Source organism: Polyodon spathula, chromosome 7, assembly GCF_017654505.1.
Source record: "Polyodon spathula isolate WHYD16114869_AA chromosome 7, ASM1765450v1, whole genome shotgun sequence".
Lineage (NCBI taxonomy): Eukaryota > Metazoa > Chordata > Actinopteri > Acipenseriformes > Polyodontidae > Polyodon > Polyodon spathula.
Genome location: NC_054540.1, coordinates 2,905,981 through 2,919,300, shown reverse-complemented (window position 1 = coordinate 2,919,300; position 13,320 = coordinate 2,905,981). Strand labels below are relative to the sequence as shown.

The window sequence follows — 13,320 nt, the reverse complement described above, 5'->3', positions numbered from 1 at the left end:
TCACCCAAGTCTCTGTAAGTCAATGGATGAAAGAATCTGCTAAATGACTAATTAATAATAAAAGTGAGAACAGAACATGTTACGACCGAAAGGAAGCCATTCGACCCATCTAAGCTCCTCCGGTTCCGTGATTGATCTCAGAACTTTATGAAGCTGGGTCTTCCATACCCTTACCACTCTCTGTGTGAAGAAGTGTCTCCTTTCCTCTGTCCTAAGTCTGTCTCCACTTAATTTCCTCAGGTCCTGGTTTCTGTACGGTGCTTAAAGCATTGGTCAGGATTAACTATATCAAGTCTTTTTAAGATTTTAAAGATTTAAATCATGCCCCCCCAATTCTTTTTTGTTCAAGGCTAAATAGATTTCAGTCCATCTCCATATCTTAGTAAGGGGCATCAAAGTTTAGGAACCACAGCATGAGGTCATATTATTTCTTTAAAGCCTTAAACCACAGCAAGCAATTCATCTCATTGCCAGTAGAAGTACTAGTTGTAGTAGGCATTTGATTAGTCAGAGCATCCTAAACAGCTGCAATGGGTAACAAGACACACTTCCAAAAGCACAGCTAGGCTGAAGGGTAGAGGAAAGGGGTTGTTGCTAGAGATGTGCAAAGTGTGTGAAAGTGTCAACATGTGTACTACTGCTCGAAAAGAGAAAAGGCAGCTTCAAGTTCTTTTAATCACCCTCTTACCTCTCCCTTGCTGTGTTATAGAGTTTGCAGCCATTCTCAGAGACTCCAGGTTCTTTTGCTATCATATTGTTCTGCCTTTACCAGCCGGCTTTGCATCTGTGTGAAGAACCCTATGTGCCAAGGCTTTGCAATAACTTTGTGACATTAACCCAAAGCCACATTCAATTACTGAGCAAGTTTCAATGGTGTAGGCTTTTTTTTATTATGAGTATAGCCTTTATCTTTGGCACTTACTTGTTTATTTTTTACAGGGAGAGTTTAACTAAATTGTATAACCTATAATAGCCATAGGTTACTCAGGGTCCCTACAGCTAGACAGAAAGCTTGGTTTCAAGGTTCTCTAGGTCTCAGTGCATTCTGTTTCAGCCCCAGGCTCTCAGTAATGCATTTCCACTGTTTAAAAGGGAACATTGACAACACAGGCATTTTGCTAATGCACATCAAGCATATGCCTAGACTGAGAGCCCTGCCTCCACCTGGTCTTTGATAAAATTGATGGCATTCACTGAACCACCGAAACCACTATGCATAAAATATCCTTATATATTGAAGCTGGAGTTGAAAACATTGACTCTTTGCTCTAGAAACTTCCAGCGAGGAGTGTGGCATGCTTGAATTACACTTTGAAATCATTCCTTCAGCTATACAGCGATTGGGACAGGAGTGAGGGAGTGACAACGGTCTTACACATGGTTCAGCCAGTTCCTCTCACGCACAAGCTTCATGTACAGTGGAGATGGTTGTGGCTGAGGAGTCCTCAGTTTGATTCATTAATCTGTACAATAAACTCTCCAATTTTTTACTTGCATTCTTTCTATTCCAGTGTCTGCCTCTGCATATGTGCAAATCAATGATGTAATTGTAAAATTTCAGAAAGGCTGGATTGATGAACCAATCGGATTCATGAAAGTCACAAGCCAGCATAGCCAGAGGAGGAGCTGGGAACCAACTGTAAGAGTTCCTGAGCATCCTGTAGTTTTTACAAGAAATACATTATTATAGCAATCATGTGCTGTATCCTGTGTTGTATGAATTGCAGCAATTTCTATTCACACATCATGGGTCATAAATCAAACAGAATAATACAGGTTTTTTTTACTATTCAGAAGCGTCCTACAGCTGATTTATATTAAAATAACAAGGATTATGGCAATATAATATATATATATAAATATATATATAGGATATATATATATACAAGGATTATATATATATATATATATATATATATATATATATATATATATATATATATATATATATAGTGCTATATATATGCTGCAACACAGATAACAATAAAGCAATGCAATTCATGGCAACACTTTATCCAATGGCAGAAACATGTTTTTGTTTTAAAATGCTAGCATGTACACCTTTAAGGACTGAGACTTCCCCAGATTCTGACTCACGCTCATAAGTAGTTCATGAAATGTCTTGCATGCACCCTTTCCTGCTATGGAGCCCCTGGCAGATCATCTGGGTTTGTGAGGCAGCTAGCATCTGCCATGGCATCTGCCCATTGCTTACCCTCTGTCCTGAAATCGCAATGTCATGTTAGGACAAAGCCTGGCAATTCAATAATGCAACGCAGATCTGCAGTGAACATTTCCATTGGAAAACAAGCGTTCATCCTGCCATGATTTAACATAGGAGACGTCGATTTTATGTAGCAAATCGAGGTGCTGGATTGAAGCACATCCTACACAGTTACTTTCATTGACGTAACCAAGAGCAAGAATTCTTAATGAAAAACAACATACACTGAAAAAGCATCTCAAGGTCCTGCATGTTTTACTTTGAGGATGAAATCTTAATTAAAATCAAACATGCGGAACGAGCTGTCAGCAGGGTTTGAAAGTGCCAGATTGCTGACTGATTTTACAGTAATTTTACCAAACAAATTGTTTCTTGGCAAGATGACTTATAATTTTATAAGTTCTCCAGACACACATCACACTACAGAACAAAGAACAGAACCAGGGTTTCCCCTGGGGTCTAGATTTTTGTAGTCACTAGTGACTAATCCTTTCTAAAAACGTTAGTCACTCCAGATATTCAGTAATCACTACTGATGCACAGCTCAAGTCTTCAAGGGTGTTATGAATCCTGTTTTTATTTTATACCTTAAATCACTGTATTGACCAAAACAATTATTTAATTAAACCATTTTAACAATTTAAATACATTGGTCATCTACAGCTGTAAACTTTTAAAACTTGAAAACTCAAGAACTTGATTTATTTGCCCTGAAAAGCTACCTATAGACAGAAAATGCATTATGAAGTACTTATACCAGGATTTATTAATTTATTTTTTACAATTATTTTGCAACATTTCATATGGCAATGGTACACAAATAAGTCAATATTTCATAACCAACAAACTTATTTCTATATTCATTTCAGGTTTCCTAAATGAAAGTACAATATTTCAGAATTTTCTAAACGCTTCGGCTAAAATCTACCAGTCTGTGGTATACAATAACATTAAAAATGTAATTGTTTACTGACTGTTTTCATGTACTTATATGTCTTTTACAATAAAAAAAAAAAAAAAAAAAAACATTGTTAGAATATTATATACTACAAACCATCTTCGTTTTAACAAAACTGTATGTATTGTTTGGTACAATAGCCTTACTTTACTTTTCCAACAAGATTGTCAGCTCCTCTCTGCTATAGGTTCAAACTGCAACCCTGCGCTTTTTGTCCATAACCAATATCTGAAAGCCTTTTCAAAATTAAATTCAGATATTTTGTCAAGATCAGGCGTGCATTAGTAGGTTTACAAGGCTCACTTTAAGTTTTTGTAGGTCTGATTTTATCACATTGTAGCGGCTAAAACCACGCTCACAGTCAACTGTTGTCAGTATTACACTTACAATAGAAGAGATTTTTGTTATGCACAGAAAGCTAGTTTTAAAATGATCATTGACCAACAGTTTTGACCACGTGCCTACAAAGGTGTTTCTTCTGAAATTATCACTTAGCATTGGTTTCACTACTTTCCACTCACACAGTGCATCACTTTCAGTCACAGGATCAAACAGTTGCTATGAAAATGCTTTACAGATGTTTACAAGTTCAGTTTCTCCATAGGAGGAACATTCAACAAATGTTGGTGCTGGAAAATGTCCTGGATCGAACACCGAAAACGCAGAGAAGATTTCACGACATTCAAAACGTTTGTGTATGTTTTCACACAGATTGTCAAAAAACTGTGTTTTGAGTTTTGAAAATTTAGCCCTTTAGAAAATTTAGTCTTTAATTACATGACCAGACAATTCAAAGATACCATTTGATTCAGCTGTACAGTGGATTTGAAGTTCTTTAGGTTTTTCTCTGGTGCCATCTTTAATTCCTCTAAAGCTGATAACATAGAAGACAAAGCCATGCTAACATAGCTAAAGTCTATGTCTTGTTTTTGGAACGTGCGACACAAAATTCCAATCCCACCCATAACATCAGCTATGAAATGAACAGAAGCTATAAATTCATAAGTTCCAATTAATTTTAGAAGGCTTATTGCAAGAGCATTTCCAGGTTGCTGCTCATCTTCCATTAACGCTATGTGGAAGGGGTGTGGGTAATTCACTGACTAGGAGACAGACAGGTGTACTTGAAAACACCACACAGGAGCCCAGTTTTATTTTCAGACAGTTCTTGCTTTTTCCGGCAGAGGGCACTGTTGACCATGGGCTGCCTATCAACGATGATAGACAGCACCACGGAAATACCACAGCTGGTACGTGAACAGCACGGGCACTCGCAGGTGCTCAAAGAAATAATAATGAAAACAGAAGGCGAAAAGAACAAGGGAAAATAAAACAGTAACAAAACTACAAATAAAAGGTGCTGCACTCGGCAGCGTTATCCCGGTCGCCGCTACCCGCACGACCCGGATCACCGTCCTATTCTATCGGCTATCTAGCCTGCCCTTTCACAATACGCTGGGGTCTGCCCAAGGATTCCCCGCTCTCTCTCTCTCTGTCTCGCTGTGAGTCTTTATTTTTCTCCCGGCTGATTCCCGGTCCCGAATCAAAGCTTCCGCACTCTTAGCGCGTCTAAGTGGGCAGACCTGAGGAAACAACAGAGCGTTATTTTATAGGACCAACAATCACCCAAGACCCGCCTCTCAGCCATTCAGAGAGGGGGAGAGTCCACACACCCACTTCCCCACCTCCCCGTATCACTGCCAAGACTCGCAGGCGGTTGTTGGGCGACTGCCGCCCTCTTCCTGCAGCCCGTGAACACGCCAGCAGAGTCAGCACAGATCTCTCCCTGTTACACGCTACCATCAGGGAGTGTACGTTTTCCAGTACAGTCTGCACTCAGCCCTCAAGGCTTAACCATCAGGTTTCACACACCTCTTTGAATTTCATCTGGGCTTTGGCTAAAACAAGTTGCATGTTTTTCAGGATTTGCATTCTCTTCAGACTGTGGCTGTAGTATTTATACATCGATCTCAACACCTCTTGAAATTAGATCATTTACATTATGACTAGCTTGACCTACAGCCAAAGACAAACGGTGTGCAATGCAATGCACAGCAACAATGATTGGACACAAAGCCTTCAGTTTTTTTAACAACACCTCCCAATCTACCTGCCATCACTGACACACCATCAGTGGCTATGGACACACATTTCTTTAGGTCAAGACTGTACTCCTGAAACACTTCAACACTTTTATTGTATATATGTTCAGCTGTTCCATCACCTTCAAGATTGCACACACACAAGAAATTCACATATGGATTGTCATTTTTCAGGCATTCTGTGTAGCTCATTAGAGTTTTTCATTTGATCAGTCCGTTGGCTCATCTATCAATTATTCCCACAAAATCAGATTGAGTCAAGTCACCAATCGAATTTTCTACTGCAGCCCAGGCTATCGCCCTCTGCATGTCCCTCAAGCTGTTGTGTGTATGCTGTGCGATTATCCACAGAAAGGGTCTGCAACACTGATAATCCCTTAAAAAAAAAAAAAACATTGCTCACAATTGCAATAAAAAACACAGGCACAATTGAGTTTAACATAATATTCAGCAAATTGGATTACTATCGCATTTATTTGAGCAATTAATATTTGCATTCATAAAGATTTTCAAAAAAAGTCTTCTAAATCTGAGGAACACAGTTTAGGTTTAGAACAAAGAATACTGTGTACAAAACATGCGCGTATAGTTTAAGGGAGGATGATCTCCAGCACAGTAGCGATGCTTTGGACAACAACATGACCGCACGTATTTTTTATCTTAAATGTCAATCACTGGCAATTTGGTGAGATACTACAGTTAGAGCCCTGTGTTTTTCACGACTATTTATTATTATTATTATTATTATTATTATTATTATTATATTATTATTATTATTATTATTAGTTATATTTTTTCACCCAACATGTCAAAAGTCAATTTCTAGTCAACTCGCAGTCACACAACTCCCCCGACCGACCCAATGTAAACGTAACTGTGCAGTACAGCAGGCGGGTATTTTTTCCATGTGGTCTCTTAATGTAATGTTTTTTGATGTACAGTTAGGGTTTATTTTATTTTTCTGAGGCCTCTGTTTAATTTAGAGGTTAACAATTAGCTACAAGTGAAACAAAAGTCGTGAAACGCGGGCCCTAATAGTAGGCTACTACGCCACTTCATGCTAATTATAATGTTTAGCTGATTTCACTGAAACAAAATCAGATCCTCGAAGTGTGAATTAGGTCCGTTCTTCTTTGCAAGGTAATATGCAGTCTGCACAGCTGACACTACGGGATCCTTCTCCATGCTGAACGCAGCAGTGATGGCTCGCTCTGTACATGGCTGCATTGCTCGTGCTGCTGTTGCAGCAATGTGATCTTTTGCATGGCTGTGTTTAGTTAAATTGTCCTTTAAGAAATTTTGGCAGCCTTTTGTAAATGTGTTGCATTTATTTGCAGAAATGCAGTAAGTACAAGTCATCTGTGAAATTTCGACATCATAGACAACCCATGGAAACAGAATTTAACAATAAGGTTGAAACTGCCGCTTGTTTTCTTTTTCTTTTACCTGACGCTTGTGAACTTCATTTGCTTTTTTGTCTGGTGTTCCGAATCCAAGTCTTCACCTTCTACAGCTTGTTCTGTTTGTTCTATTTCACTCTTGCTGTGGCCGCGCTGAAAAAACGAGTAGACTTTCTTCTGCGACATTTTACAGTATTGGCTAACAATTTAGGTTTTTAATTTGCGCGCACAAGCTTACCACTTTCACTGTGGATGCAAAGGTTTGAGCAGAACTCTTTGTAGTCGTGAAAGTGCAGCACCAGAAGCTGTCAGATTGCAAAGAATAATGTGAGGCTGAAAGCTACAGCAGCACTAGTACTGCCTCATAAAGCGGCCTGGGTTACCATGGTAACTGACACGCAACATGAAACTAAAGCCCTGAAAGGCTGACTGCATTTACGTCGCCTATCACGCCATGAGAACGCTGCAGAGTCAATGAATCAAGAGGTTGAGGCACTGATCTGATCAGCAGCAGTGACTCTGGTTTAGTGATCCCTTCTTTTGAAGAAAGAGATGTTGTGTGTGACTTTAACAAAAGGGATTTTTTTTTACAGTACAAACAGAAACGACCGTCACTAATGACGATTCCACATTTTGTTTTTGTCGTCACTTTCAAAAAACATTTGCAAATTACAAGTGTGACAAGCGATAGTGAAACCCCTGAATAGAACAAAAAAACTGAAAATCAGTTAACCCTTTGCAGTCCATTTATTCAGCGCTTGTCAGGTGCGTCAGGTACAATTTATTTTCACATGTGCTGTTTAAATTTTTTTTTTTCAGAGTAAAACTGGTTTAAAAGGCATTGAATCGCAAAAGGACACTCAGTACTGTATCTCCAGCCAAGCCCCACCCCTTGTTCGCTGTATTTTTCACATCCCTCTTTATAGACGTGCATACTGATAAATTTTCTCCTAAGTGCTTGTTTTTTATCACCAAGCTTCTCAATAATGTAATCCAAGTCATTATTTTATTACTATTTTACTACATTTCAAAAAGCTGCAAATATCTGTGATATTCTTTGAGTGCTAGATGCACTCCTTTGTGTATGTCCGTGTTACCTATGTGATGCATGGGGTTATGAGATACGCCCTTTCAGCCTTCATTTTTTCGGTCTCACTCGGCCATTGATTGGTTTTCTCAGCTTTTTCAGAAGAAAAACAACTAGAGACCTGTGCTTTACGTCGTTTTGATGATGATGTCCGACATCGGACTGGAAAGGATTAAAGACAAAGAGAGGAAGTGATCCCTGTTTTCTTGAGGACTGTGTTGTTTTTTAAAGAGTAATTAGCATGCTGGTAAGCGTATAGGGGTGCAGAGCAGTTTCCCCTGATTATACTAGGGTGCAAACATCACTCGGAACTCATTTGGACGACATTGCTTGATCTAAAACCCAAGGAGCCAAAAAATGTAATTCAGTACAGTCATATGCATTTTGATCAGCACTTTACTGGGCAATCTGCATCTGGAGTGTTCGCTTGTTCATTATCAAATCAATCGTAAAAAATACTTTTGCCATCTGAGTATTCTGCACGCACCTATGCTTCCCTGTGTATTGTTTCTCTGTGTTCTACTAAGAGTTCACTATCCTTTCTATGCCTTTACTTTGGTATACTGGGATAAACATGTAACATGCTGGCCGTCCTCCTTTGGTCTTGAAACGCTCCATCTAATCCACTGCAGTAAACAAAAAAGGATGTAAATAAAATCCCTCCAGTGTCCACATTGTGTATGACTAGTTCATTGTTAATGCATCCTTCATATTGCGAAACACACTCTTGCCTTCAGCACGAACTGGCAAAGATGTACCGGTATATCATTTATGTACCAGTATCTGTGGCAGTGCCACTATAAGGAAGCATTGCAATGCCCTTGTATGGTTAACATATGCTTTTCATTTGTTTACATAATGTACACAGAGCTTTCAATTTTAAAGAGGACACGATGACTGCATTATGAAACCCTCTTACCCTCAAAAGGGTTTCATGCTGTGTTTTGTTTTGAGGACAGCCAGGGAGTAAGCTGACGTGGCTGTTGCATAAAGAATGAGCAATTCCCCCCCCCCCCCCCCCCCCCCCCCCCCCCCCCCCCCCATACAACTTCATTATGAGTTCTGAATGAAGCTATTGACACTGGCAACCGAGCCTTCAGTTAGTCACAGCATGCATGGAAGCGCGTTCATTTCTGGTGCAGGTGTCCTTTGATGTTTTGTGAATTATTACTATTAGAGTTACACATGTCTTCTCAGGTAAAATGATATGTGGAAAGGGGTAAATTCTTACTAGCATGTCATTTGTTAGCTTATCTTGCTAACGTAATATTGCGAACTTGTAGCATTGATAATTGTAGCACAGACTCTTAAAAGTCACTTTATGAAACTGATCAGATCAGTGTTTCATCGTGTTCAGATCAGAGTTATTCAGCAACAACTTTTACATTATAAACTAAAAAATATAAACATATTAGCCTGATAGACTTATTTCACTCTTTGGGGTTGAGTTGTTAGTGATTTGAAACCCATTCTGTTTTTTTCCATCAGCAGCAGATCGATATCAACACGATCTGAACTGGGACTCATGGAATTTGCTCCTGCCCAGTGTCTGATGGAAGACATATAATGAACGTTCAATACAAAGAACTCTAGTTCAGTCAGGAAACGTATGCAACAGATTGTTTGTTACAACATGGACTAGACAACACTACTACAGTGGCTCTCAAAAGTATTCACCCCCTTGGATGTTTTATTGTGTTACAACAAGGAATCAAAATGGATTTAATTAGGAGTTTTTGCCAATGATCAACACAAAAAAGTCCATGATGTCAAAGTGAAAAATTAAATCTACAAATTGTTCTAACTTAATTACAAATATAAAACAGAAAATAATTGATTGCATAAGTATTCATCCCCTCTGCTATGACACACCTAAATAAGCTCTGGTGCAACCAATTGTCTTTAGAAGTCACATAATTAGTTGAATGGAGTCCACTTGTGTGCAATTAAGGTGTTTCACATGATTTCAGGTTAAATACACCTGTCTCTGGGAGGTCCCACAGTTGGTTAGTACATTTCCTAACAAAAACTACGTCATGAAGACGAAGGAATGTTCAAAGGAAATCCGGAATAAGGTTCTTAAAAAGCACCAATCAGGGGTAGGATATAAGAACATTTCTAAGGCATTGGCTACCCCCCTGAGCACAGTAAAGCCCATTATTAAGAAATGGAGAGAATATGGCACAACTGTGAATCTGTCTATAACAGACCGTCCTCAAAAACTGAGTGTCCGGGCGAGAAGGGCCCTAGTCAGGGAGGCCACCAAGAGGCCTATGGAGTTACAGTCTCCCATGGCTGAGCTGGGAGACAATGTGCATATGGCAACAATAGTGTGGGTGCTTCACAAAACTGGCCTTTATGGGAGAGTGGCAAAAAGAAAGCCATTGTTAAAAAAAAACTTACATCAAATCTCGGCTAGAGTTTGCCAGAAGGCATGTGGGAGACTCTGAGACCAAGTGGAAGAAGATTCTATGGTCTGATGAGACTAAAATAGAGCTTTTTGGCCTCAATGCCCAGACATCAATCCAACTGAGAATATGTGGAAAGAGTTGAAAATTGCTGTTCACCAAAGATCCTCATCCAACTTGACGGAGCTTGAGCAATTTTGCAAAGAAGAATGGGCAAAAATTGCAGTGTCCGGATGTGCAAAGCTGGTAGAGACTTATCCAAATAGACTCATGACTGTAATTGCTGCCAAAGGTGCATCTACCAAATATTAACTCAAGGGGGTGAATACTTATGCAATCAACTATTTTCTGTTTTGTAATGTTATTAATTTAGAACAAGTTGTAGATTTTATTTTTCACTTTGACATCATGACTTTTTTTCTGTTGATCAGTGGCAAAAACTCCTAATTAAATCCACTTTTTCATACAATAAAATGTGAAAAAGTCCAAGGGAGGTGAATACTTTTGAAAGCCACTGTACATTATACATATTTTATACTATATTCTTTGGCCTTTGGCCTTGCCTTTGTAGGTACCCCTGCCCATAAATTAGTTTGCAGATAAGTGGAGAGGCTGACCGTAAGGAAGCCATGGGCAGTGGGGCAGGATAGGTTCCCATGAGACAAAGCCAAAAAGCAGGTGGAGGCTGGGGAGGAGGAGGCAAACTCTGGTGCTCAGCAGGGATGTAATGGATTGAGGGAAGGTATAAATCCTGGATATCTGATACATTTACACTAGCGATTCGATTGTCAATTTGATCTGGAAGTTTGAGGTTTACATGATCGGATCTAAGGTTAAACTGAGTTCCCAATAGATTTGGGGAATTTCATTGTAACCGGCACTCAAAACTCAATCACCGTTTATACAACAAATTCAGTTTTATACACATATGGAAGCAGGCATGGAAAAAAGGTGTAGCTTCCAGGAATGGGAATAAAGAGCACATTCCTGAAGATTGAATGACATTACCATTTCGATTTCACTTCTTAAATAAACTCCTGCCTTTTACATATACATATTTAGCAAAGTTTCCTTAAAAAAAGTTTTAAAACACTGTATATTATTTTAAGAAATGACTGGACTTAGAAGCAAATCTCCCAGGAATGTTTTTCTATAGTTTGTAATTTCACAAATTATAATTAGATTTAGGGTGGTACAGGATTATGTTTTAACTAAATTAGCTACTCTGACAGCTTATTAGTTTTTCTGACATAAGTGAAGTGGGTCGACATGATTTTCCATTTTGTTCATTCTTAACCCTGTACAGCAGAGTTCCCAAACTTTCCCAAACTACAGTTTATGTATTTAAAAAAAACACAAGGTAATGTTATAAAGAGAGTCAACAGTGAGCTATTAACAGTATGTAGGTGAAATCTAATTTGCACCTAAGTTTGCATGAACTTATAGTCCTTCTTCTCAGTTAAAACTAAATCCACTGAAAACGGATCCTGACTGCTCAGCTACAGGAATTGTCTCAGCTATACACTAATAAATAAACTGCAAAATACTTAAAACAGGGCCTTAGTGTGGGACCCATATACAGTAAAATATAGTACTTGTGCAATTTACTGTCAGTGTGGCCTAAACCGTGAATTAACCAAATTCAACAATTATGGAACAGTGAGGACTGTACTAGCGTAAAATCACGGATTGCAATGCAGCCAATCAGAGAGCGTGATTAACATTCTATGTAACTCTAATTTATTTATTGTTCTCACATTTACATTAATTTGACAATGAACATAAGAAAATGTACGAATGAGACGAGGCTGTTCTGCCCCTGAATGCTCATATGGTTCTGACTGATCCCAGAACTTGATCTTGGATTTGATTGGAAGAATAAGCAAGGAAGCTAACTGTACTATCTATTGGACACATCATGATGATGTACAATAGGATAATATATTTTTGCAGTCTATAACAGAATTATGGGGTCATCACTTTTAAAGTAAAAAAAAACACTTTGGCATGCTTCTAAAATGAAACATCCTACTTTCACGATGGCCTCAGAAAACAGGTTCAAACTTTTAAATTGTTTTGTCAGAACAAAACTGCTGTCATTCCCAATGGCATGTTCAACATTGTGAATAAATAAAGAATGCTCCCTGCACAGTGCAACACTGGAAGAAAACGCCATCGACATAAAGAGAACACCATCAATATGATGAGAACACCATCAACATGAAGAAAACACTATCAGCATGAAGAAAACACCATCAACATGAAGAGAACACCATCAACATGAAGAAAACACCATCAACATGAAGAGAACACCATCAACATGAAGAGAACACCACCAACATGAAGAAAACACCATCAACATGAAGAGAACACCATCAACATGAAGAAAACACCATCAACATGAAGAGAACACCATCAACATGAAGAACAACACCATCAACATGAAGAGAACACCATCAACATGAAGAGAACACCATCAACATGAAGAGAAACACCATCAACATGAAGAGAACACCATCAACATGAAGAGAACACCATCAACATGAAGAGAACACCATCAACATGAAGAAAACACCATCAACATGAAGAGAACACCATCAACATGAAGAGAACACCATCAACATGAAGAAAACACCATCAACATGAAGAGAACACCATCAACATGAAGAGAACACCATCAACATGAAGAGAACACCATCAACACCATCAACATGAAGAGAACACACCATGAAGAGAACACCATCAACATGAAGAGAACACCATCAACATGAAGAGAACACCATCAACATGAAGAGAACACCATCAACATGAAGAAAACACCATCAACATGAAGAGAACACCATCAACATGAAGAGAACACCATCAACATGAAGAGAACACCACCAACATGAATAAAACACCATCAACATAAAGAAAACACCATCAACATGAAGAGAACACCATCAACATGAAGAGAACACCATCAACATGAAGAAAACACCATCAACATGAAGAGAACACCATCAACATGAAGAAAACACCATCAACATGAAGAGAACACCATCAACATGAAGAAAACACCATCACATTTTCCTATTTTATCTTCTGTTATTAAAATGTTGAACAGTTCTCTTCCTGATTGTTTATTTAAACCCCAACTTT

At 38.6% G+C, this 13,320-nt stretch overlaps 1 protein-coding gene and 1 long non-coding RNA gene across 2 annotated transcripts in view; one reads left to right on the top strand and one right to left on the bottom strand.

Moving 5' to 3' along the window:
• Positions 1-13,320, bottom strand: part of LOC121317997 (cGMP-inhibited 3',5'-cyclic phosphodiesterase A-like) — a 136,683-nt gene that overhangs the window by 38,005 nt on the left and 85,358 nt on the right. The window lies entirely within an intron of this gene.
• Positions 1-13,320, top strand: part of LOC121318000 — a 110,408-nt gene that overhangs the window by 52,901 nt on the left and 44,187 nt on the right. The window lies entirely within an intron of this gene.